Genomic DNA, 10,711 nt, shown 5'->3' on the forward strand with positions numbered 1-10,711 from the left:
CACAGGTGTTCCATAGTTCAAAGATGCAGTATTTAGATAATAGATTCCTTAGTCTGAGTCTTGTCTGCTTTAGTTGTCAATTTTTAAGACAAAAAAAGCTCCAAGTATTGGAATTGATGCTACTGTGGATTACCATTTACTGCTTTACGTATGATGAGTTTATGTCTACTGACAATCTTTTTGACCCCTTAAAAATAGCATCTTTGTGACATAAGATACTTTTCCCTTTAATTGTATCAGATATTGATGATAGGATTGCCACCCCAGGTTTAATATTTGTTGGCTATATCTTTTGTCTATTTTCTAAAATATGAGGTGATATTCATATAAAATTAACAATTTTGAAATGAACGGTTCTGTGGCACTCAGCAAGTTCACCATGTTGAACAACTATTGCTTGTATCTAGTTCCAGAACATTTTCATCACCTTAAAAGAAAACCCTGTTCCTAGTGAGTAGTCACTTTCCATTCCCTTTTTTCTAAACCTTTCCGTATTCTTATGTTTTAGTTGAGTGTCTTGTATACACCGCACTGTAAGACATTTCTTTCTTTTTTTTTTTTTAAGATTTTATTTTTAAGGAATCTCTGCACCCAACATGGGACTTGCACTCACAACCCTGAGATCAAGAGTCGCATGCTCCACTGACTGAGCCAGCCAGGAACCCCAAGACATTTGTTTCTTATTTAAATCAAATCTAAAAACTCTGTTTTAACTGCTGATTCTAACCCAATTACATTTACTCATACATTAGGAGTAATTCTTACATTAGAAGTTTATTGCCACTGGGGTGCCTGGGTGGCTCAGTTGGTTGAGCATCTGGCTTCAGCTCACATCACGATTTTGCGGTCTATGGGTTTGAGCCCCACCTCGGGCTCTGTGCTGACGGCTCAGAGCCTGGAGCCTGCTTCCAATTCTGTGTCTCCCTCTCTCTCTGCTCCTCCCTGCTTGTGCTCTCTCTCTCTCTCTCTCTCAAAAATAAATAAATATTTTAAAAAGTTTATTGCCCCTGACTTTTCATATTTTCTATCCACTGTGTATTCTTTTTAAATTCTTTTCTTTTTCCCATATATACCTTTTGGATAGGTCAAGGGTGGATGATGAGCCAATATTATGTAGATGGTAAAAAGTTATGATGTCTACAGAGAAGCATAGGGCATGTATGTAATATCAACATACTTCTGTAACTAGTGTGTAAATATTTATGCATGAGTATAAGAATTGAAGGTCAGTATAAAAATGTGGTCATGTGATTCTCACAGGTTTCTTTGAAGAGGTCATTTAAAAATTAATTTTGGAAGGGGGGCACCTGGGTGGCTCAGTGGGTTGAGCTTCCGAGGTCAGCTCAGGTCATGATATTGAGATTTGTGAGTTCGAGCCCTGCATTGGGCCCTCTGCTGTCAGCACAGAGCCCACTTCAGATGGGCTCCCTCTCTCTCTGTCTCTCCCCAACTTGTGCTCTCTCCTAAATAAATGAACATTAAAAAATTGTTTTCAATTCCACTATACTTACCATACAGTGTTATATTACTTTCAGGTGTGCAATACAGTGATTCAACACTTGTTTCCGTGCTCATCGCAAGTGCACTCCTTAATCCCCTCTGGTGGCTACCAGTTTGTTCTCCATAGTTAAGAATCTGTTTTTTGGTTGGTCTCTCTATTTTAAAGATGTCATTTTTAAGGTTGGCCAGGCAGAATGGCATTAAGGAAAGAAAACTAATTTTTTTAAATTTTTTTTTAATGTTTATTTATTTTTGACAGAGAGAGAGAGAGACAGGGCATGAGTGGGGGAGGGGCAGAGAGAGAGGGAGACACAGAATCTGAAACAGGCTGGGGCTCGAACTCACAGACTGCGAGATCATGACCTGAGCCGAAGTCAGACGCTCAACCGACTGAGCCACCCAGGTGCCCCAAGAAAACTAATTTTAAACACAGTGACATTGGGATTTAAGTGCCAGCAGAACCCTAGCTTAGGAGCCTCAAAGAGGGTTATAAAGCTCTGATAGCCCCAGGACCATAGGAAATAGAAACCACTCAACAATCCTGATTTTTCTTTTCCCTTCCTGTTGAATCCAATTCTTAACTTCAAAATTTAAATGAAAAGTAAATAAAAGTGTTGGGAAGTGACCTTTCCATTAACTCTAAAGGAATCTCAAGAATGACCACATTTGGGAAGAGGCTATAGGACATTGGAGGCTAAACTGACACGAGGACAGGAAGCATGGCGCCCAGGAACAGCCCAGGGAGTGTCCATGACCTTGGAAAGAAGATCACTTTTGGGGAGGCAGCTTACCGCTATTCCCTTCTCACCTAGATGCCTAGATTCTCTTTCCCACATTTTATTTCATGATAAACCATCTACAGCTCTGTCTCTGTGCTGATTCGGGAAAGAAGAGAAATGTGGGAGGTCTGAAGGGCGGCAGCAATTTCCTTTCAAGGACAAAGGAGAATGACTGAGAGTAGTGGGGGCAGCTCTCAGGGCACCTGCTGTGTCTGAGGGCTGCACTGAAGCTCCTGGCCCAGGGAGCCAAACCTCTAATGAGGTTTCGGGGTGATGGGGGGCTCGTGGGCTCTGGAGCTGACGGCCAAGAAAGAATTCTGGAAGACTCCTTTGGTGCAAAAAAGGTGATTTTATTAAAGCATGGGGACAGGACCCATGGGCAGGAAGAGCTGCATTCGGGTCCTGATGGGTACCTCATTATATACCCTCTGGTTGGGAGGGGGTCAGGGATAGAGTAAGTCTCTAAGGAATTTTGGAAGCAACCTTTCCAGGACCTAGCTGTTGCTAGGGAAGTGCCACCAATTACCATTTAATACAACCTCAGTCATGAGACCCTTTATATGTATATCAGGGGCCATAAGCTTGGAGTATGATTGCCAGCATATATCCTGGGGCAGTTGAGATAAAGGAAGTTGACTTACAGGATCATTGAGGTTGGGATAATGTTAAACGGAGGTTCTCTTTTGCCCCCAGCAAAGTGTCATCATCGAGGCAGCTGAACTCCTAGAGGGAGGTCACTTTGCTGGTTTCAAGGACTTGTCAATGGGCTGTAGGCAGTAAGGGAGTTTAGTTTTTCATTTGCCTTAGTTTCCCCAGCACCCTGGTAAGCACTTAAACCCCTTTCCTTTGTTCTTGGGTAGCCGGGAGTGTCTGAGGAATATCACATAGATCCCACACCTGGGAGTGTGTATGCCAGCCTGTATTTTGCCCTCAGCCTGCTTCATACTCCCTCATCACCTCCAGCCAGGCTGCAGGAAACAAGTGAGATAAGACTTGGTCAATGTACACCTTTACTCCACCCAGACAAGCTGGATTATAGGTTTATGGCTCTTCTCCTTTGACCCCATTAGCCTCTGCCCCTAACATTCCTTTGTATGGAAGGCTCAGTTGTGTGTGGAGAATTTTAAATCATTTCCATAAGTCATGCTTTAGTCTAGGATCCAGCATCCAGGCAGAAGGAGGCCAGGTGGATGTGCCCATCTCTTCTGCCTTATCAGGAAGAAAATGAGCATCAGAAAATTCACTACCTAGTGAGTCAGAGGGTGAACCTGGAAATCCTCTGGTGAGAGTGTATCTGTGGGGAACAGGCAGCTCTTCTCTGCTGCCTGTCCTCCCTTGAATGAATTTCCCTCAGGATGATGGGAACAAATTCCTTTGTTCTTTGCCTGACAGAGACTCTGATCCTCTGATGGTCACTTTCCTCAGCATTATTCCAACAAAGGAGAAAAGACTGGCCTGCTGGGACCCGGGTTGACTGGAGTGACCCAGGTGCCCCCAGTATCCCTCCCACAAATGAAGGAGCCCACCAAGCTGGGGGAGAGATTGGGGGAAGAAAAGATGGCCATCGGGTTGGGACAGCCTGACTGCTGTCAGGATGGGGTGGGAGGCAGGGGGGAGCTGTACCCTCCTCTTGGTCCCCAGCTTGGGAAGTACTTCCTGTGATCCACCCCTGGAAGTTGGAGCCGGACCCAGCAGGATTGAGAGCTTCCCTAACAAAGAGCGGGGAGTGAACAGGGTCAGAACACGGGTCAGAACGGAGGCAGGCAGCGTGACAGTGAGAACACAGGCCCTGGGGTCAGGCACAGCTGGTTCAAATCCCAGCTCTGCCCCTGAAGAGAGGACTTGGCTGTGGGTGAGGGAACTAAACTCTGAGCCTCAGTTTCATCATTTGTGTGGTGGGGACTCTAGATGAACCCACCTCAGAGGCTGCTGGAAGCAGTTTCCGAGAAGACTCAAGGGCAGTGTTTACTTCAAGGACTGGCACACGGAATGGTGTTCTTATTCATACACCATGGCCACCTGTAGGAAGAAGGGCATCATGGTGTGTGGAGGGTAGAGGATGGGCTTGGGGAAGTGTCTGGAAGCACTAATGAGAAGACTAAGGGAGGAGAGGAGAACTTCTAGAAACAGAAGAGCAGCTCACAGGCCGGTAGACGTGGATCTGGCCCCTGGCAGTGGCAGCAAGGCTGTCCTCGTCCCCCTGAGGCCAGCCTTACCACCCCCAAGCTCCCCCGTGTCAGCTACTGGCAGTGCAGCTGAGCTCACTGGGGGAAGTTTCTGGCTTCCTGAATGGGGAACACAGGCCAAGCAGAGGACGGGGTGGAGAGACCCGGTCTGGGGACAGTGAGTGGTGGGGGCTGGGCCAATTCCCCCTGATCCTTGGGTGTCAGATATCTGGGCTGGAAGGGGGAGGCAGACTTCGGATCTGGTGGGGTTTGAGGGTTCAGAGAATCCTGGAGCCAGGCTGGAGGCTGAGGACCATGCATTCGCTCTCTCCCCACACCTCCCAGACCTGAAGATGCTGCTCAGTAGGTACATGAAAAGATTCTCATCATCACTAATCAACAGGGGAATGCAAACCAGAACCACATTGATGTACAGACTTGTCCTATCACCATGCCGTATGCCTGAACTGATTGTAACTTTGTATGTGAACTATACGTCAATTTAAAAAATAAATTAGGGGCGCCTGGGTGGCTCCGTCGGTTAAGCGTCAGACTTTGGCTCAGGTCTTGATCTCACGGTTCGTGGGTTGGAGCCCTGCGTTGGGCTCTGTGCTGACAGCTCAGAGCCTGGAGCCTGCTTTGGATTCTGTGTCTCCCTCTCTCTCTGCCCCTCCCCTGCTTGTGCTCTGTGTCTCTTTCTTGCTGAAAAATAAATAAATATTAAAAAATTAAAAAAAATAAATTTAAAAACCACATTGAAATGTCACCTCACACATGTTAGAAAGGCTATTGTCAAAAAGGTAAGAGATCACAGTGACTCTCGAGGATGTGGACAAAGGAGAACCCTTGTGCACCCTTGGCGGGATTGGAAATCGCTGCTGTGACTCTGGAAAACAGTATGGAGGTTCCTTAAGATATTAAAACTAGAACTACCAGGTGATCCAGAAATCTTGCTTCTGGGAATTTATCTGGAGGAAGTGAAATCACGATCACATAATGACATCTGAACCTGTGTGGTCATTGCTTCATCACTCACAGTGGCCAGGACACTGAAACAACCTAGATATAATGTGTAGTGGAGTGTACATATATTCCCATGTATACTGATGGGGTTTTGGGGTGATGGTGGGTGTCCAGAGCCAATGGCCAAGAAAGAATTCTTGAAGACACCTTTGGTGCAAAAAGGTGATTTTATTAAAGCACATTTACAGAACCCGTGGGCAGAAAGAGCTGCACTGGGATTGTGACGGGTAACTGGTTATATACCTTCAGGTTGGGAGGGCATCAGGGATAGAGTAAGTCTCTAAGGAATTTTGGAAGCAAGGTTTCTAGGACCTTGAGGGGCTAGCTGTTGCTATGGAAACACCATTTATTATTGTTTAGTAAAACCTCAGTCATGAGACCCTTCAGATGTGTATCAGGGGGCCATAAGCTTGGAGTATGGTTGCCAACATATACTTGGCGATGAAAAATAAAGGAGGTTAGCAAAGGAATTTTTATATGTTAAAGGAGACTCACAGGATCCTGGGGGGTCAGGATAATGTTAAGCCAAGATTCCCTTTTGCCCCAGCAAAGTGTCATCATAGAGGCAGCTGAGCTCCTAGAGGGAGGTCACTTTGCCCGTTTCAAAGACTTGTCAATGGGATGTAGGTGGTAAGGAAATTTGATTTTTCATTTGCCTTATTTTCCCACATCACCACGGCAAGCACATGAACCCCTTTCCTTTGCTCTTGGGTAGCCAGGAGTGTCACACATATTCCCGGTGGTGGTGGTGGTGGGGGCAGTGTGCTAGCTTGTACTTTGCCCTCAGTTTGCCTTATGTTCCCTCATCATATATGATGGAATATTACTCAGCCATAAAAAGAAGGAAGTCCTGTCTTCTATCACAACATAAATGACCTTGAAGGCATTATGCTTAGTAAAATAAGTCAGGGAAAGGCAAATGTTGTATATGACCTCACTCATACACGGAATGTAAAAAAACATGAAGTCATAGAAAAGGAATAGATTTGTGGTGGCCAGGGGTCGGGGGTGAGGGGAATGTAATTTTGTCAAAGGTTACCTCACTCATTCACACCTACTACACAAGTCTCAAAACCTTTAGGTGTGGCTGGACCCCAAGCTGCCTCCTCAAAAACGATCCACTTCTTCTCTGGGGGGTGGAGTTTCTGGTCACCAGGCTCATTTCTTATCCTTGATGAGGCTTGGGGTCTAGCACACCCCCATGCTACCCCCAGTGTCATGTGATGGTCCCTTCTGGATCTATCCACCCAACCCTTCTTGGATGAACAGAGCCTGACCAATTTTTGAGAGAATGAGTTTTGCTCCTTCCTATGTTGGCCAAAGGTGTCGGGACAGTGTAATTTCTGAGTGATTTCCTACAGTGTGGTTTCCTCCCTCTAGGTTGGGAAGGGCTAACCACCATCCCAGGAATTCTCAATAAATTTTTATTCCTTAAAAAAAATAAATTAGGTGTGGCTATTCCACAAGAGAAGGAACAGTAAGTACTGGTTTTTGCCCTAAAACAAAAGCATGTGGATGGTGGGAGAGAGAAGCCCTCTTTCCCCTCTGTGGGCTCCACCATCTAGAGTAATTGGAATGAGGCTTATCCGTCCAAAGACAGAAAGAAATAAAACCACATGTGGAAATTTCAAAGAAGAGAGCTGTGATGCCATGATCAGAGTCCTGAGGTCGCCTCCCCCAATCTTTGCATGTCCTCGGACAGGAGTCAATGGATTTCTGTTTTTTGGGGTTTTGGGGGGTTTTGTTTATTTATTTATTTATTTATTTATTTATTTATTTATTTATTTATCTGGCTAAAATTTACATTTCTGTCCCTGACAACTGAATCTCCATTCAGTCACAAAGGAATTTAGGAGACTGTCACTCCTTCCATGTCTCATGGGGGAGTCATTTCCCCACTCACATGGTGGGTGTTCCAGACCTCTATTTGAAGCCCTCCTTTCCCCCTGGGTGGACCATTTCCTTTTTGGACTTTCGTCATGAGAAAACTCTTCCTCTCCTGGGACCTGCAAGTCTCAGTCACTCATCAGATGTGGACACGGGAGGCATTCAGTTCAATGCCTAGAACACAGTGCCTTAAGATCACAGCATGCTTTTCATTCCCTTTAAGACATGAATATAAATGTGTAACTCTTCGATTATTTGCTCCTATTCTTGTGAATTATGTTCTTCCCACTTCAAGACAGATGCCAGGAGGGCAGGGACCTCATCTGGCTTGTTCTGTGCTTGAGTTCCCTAGCCTGCAACAGAGAAAGCACTCAGTCAATGTTGGTTGAATGAGTGAATGGATGAGTCCTCAAGACATGGGGTGGTTGGTTGGCTCAGATACCTACAGGACTCTAATAAGTGATAAAACAATATTCTTGATGGGAGAAAAACTCTCTAAAGGCCTGACATGCAAGGGAAGCCATTTTTGATGTCTTTCTTTCTTTTTTTATGATGTTTATTTATTTTGGAAGAGAGAGAGAGAGAGTGCACGAGCAGGGGAGGGGCAAAGAGAGAGAGAATCCGAAGCAGGCTCTGAGTTATCAGCACAGAGTCCGACATGGGGTTCCATCTCACAAACCGTGATATCATGACCTGAGCCCCAATCACGAGTTGGACGCTCAACCCACTGAGCCACTCAGGCGCCCCTTGATTTCTTTGTAAGTCAGCATCACTGTACATAAACTTTGCCTGATTTATGGCCCACAGTCACGCATTGTGCATCTGCTTCGTGAATGAGTGGCTTAAAGGAAAACCATCTTGTCCTTGAGACATCGATCAATGTTCCTGTTCCCTGTGTTCCTTTACAATAAAACTCATGATTCCTGCCTATGTGCTGTGCACTGCATTTAGTGCTAATGTATAATCCATAATCTTTTGGGCCTTTGCAAGATACAAAAAAGGATGCAACCCTGGAATAACTGTTCATTCTCAGGAGCACTCTCTGTGAAGGTCGTGTTTCCCAGACAGCTGTCCTAACTTGGGCTCGAAGAAAACTCTCTTAACTTGTAGAGATTCTAAAAGGTTTGTTCATTTTGTGCTGACACTCCCCAACATTCATTGAGGACTATGAGACAGGTGCCATTAAGCTTTCCTTTCCCACCTGCAGTTGGAGGCTCAGAGAGGTCAAATTTACTTCACCAAGTTTACACAGCCAGAAAGTGGCAAGGTCAGGATTTGAACCCATGGCAGTCTGATGGGAGTCTGTGCCCTAAAGCAGGAAGCTATCCATGTTACTACACAAGTATCCTCTTGCCTGTTACTCTGTGTTTAAGAACCTGAAGACAAATGAACAATTTGCACTGGTGGTCAGCTGGTCTCTGTTTTTCATTTTTATTTTATTTCTTATTTTTTTAATGTTTATTTATTTTTGAGAGAGAGAGAGAGAGAGAGAGAGCGAGCATGGGGAGGGAGGGGCAGAGAGAGAGGAAGACACCGAATCTGAAACAGGCTCCAGGCTCTGAGCTGTCAGCACAGAGCCCCAAGCAGGGCTCAAACCCACAAACCCCGAGATCATGACCTGAACCGAAGGTGGATGTTCAGCTGACTGAGTCACCCAGGCGCCCCATCTCTGTTTAATAAATGAAATCAAGAAATTATAGAACAAGAAGAAAACAAAGGAAAACAAGTTCCCAGGGAATTCAACAGAGGTGATGTCATGGGATCTCCTTAACCAGCAACTGGAATTCATCTAAACTGGCCATCTCCAGCCCCACCCCAACATTCTCTGTGCCTTCAGTCGGGGCTCCTTGGCATGCTTCCTTGAGAACACAGATAGATTAAAAGTATCATAGACATGACTGGCATTAAGGAGCCCAATGGCACATGCACCCAGCACAATCTGCCAAACTCTGCTGGCATAATAATCCCTAGAAACCAATTCCAAGTTTTGTTAGTGAACAAGCCATGGGATTTTCAGTGACACTTAAGGACTCATTAAAAGTTGGCTCACAATTCCCCACCCTCCACTTCATTTGTGGAAATTAAAGAGTCCCTGTGGATCAGCCACAGCACTGCAGGCAGATGAGATCTGATGCACAGCCCAGGGCTAAGGTGGAGACAGGGCCAGGGATTCACCCCCCTCTGGAGAACTGGTCCCCAGATAGTTTTCCGACTTAGACTCAAGCCCAAAGCTGGCCATTTGATTAACATCAAGAGACAGAAGTGGCAACTGAGGTGACATTCTTTTCCCCCAAGCCACAGGATTCCCAGAGCTGCAAACAGCCGAATGCTACAACATGCACACTGGGGCCCCGGGCAGCAGAACCCAAGCGTGCAAAGCACCTGCTGCCGGGCGTGGCCGCTGTGATCGCTCCGCGCTGCTGACTATGTGGGTGGGGGTGTCCAGAGCTCCGAGGGCGGCTGACAATTCTACTTCTGCAGCAGGCTCACTGCAGTTATGGGTATTACCTGGCCAACACCGCCCCTCCTTCCCCACTACACTGGCAGCCCTGAGAGGCAGGACCAATCTGAACTTGCTTAGCATTGTGTCCCCCCAGCCAGGCACCTAATAGGTGTTCAATAAAACTGGCTGAGAGAACAAACTAGCCTCTCACTACAACCCTATGGGAAGTCCGTGTGCTGCAAGGTCCCCCTGAGGTGTGAATGGCTATTCCCCAATTTATCTGAAATTCACTGACATCACAGCCAGTCTCCCTCTTGTAAACTGTGTGTCGTCTAATGCCTGTTGGGGTTATGGGGTAACGTACTCTGTAATCTGATCCCCACCTGCCATTTTAGGCCATTTTGAGCCACTCACCCCTCTTGCTGCCCAAGACTATGTCATGTTGGCCTTACTCTGTTCCTTGGATGGACAATCATCTTTTTGCCTCAGGTCCTTTGGACATGCTGCTCCTTCTGCCTGGTGTACCCTTTCCTCTCATTCTGCCCCTGGAACAAATGTCGCAGCTGAAATGTCACTTTATCCACGAACCCGCTCCCCTATGCCCACCTCTACCCTCCCTACGCTCTGTGGATTGGTTTTTGGGCTCCTACAGCCAACCGCCTTCCTTCCCTCAAACTCCTCACCCTCTCGTCTCCATTCAGTTATCCATCATCCACCCTCGCCCTTCTACTGTAATGTTCACAGGAGCAGGTATGTCAGTCACGGTGGGCTCCCTGGCAAAGGGCTCAGGCATTGCATACACAGCTGTTGGACACATGCTGGCTGGGGCTGGACTTCCTCTGAGCTGGAGATAAGAGTTACCTCGTGCACAGTCTTTGGGTACCGAGGCCGGACATGCTTATCAAACTAAGCAG

Source organism: Panthera pardus, unplaced genomic scaffold (genome assembly GCF_024362965.1).
Source record: "Panthera pardus isolate Hobbes unplaced genomic scaffold, ASM2436296v1 HiC_scaffold_8, whole genome shotgun sequence".
Classification (NCBI taxonomy): Eukaryota; Metazoa; Chordata; class Mammalia; order Carnivora; family Felidae; genus Panthera; species Panthera pardus.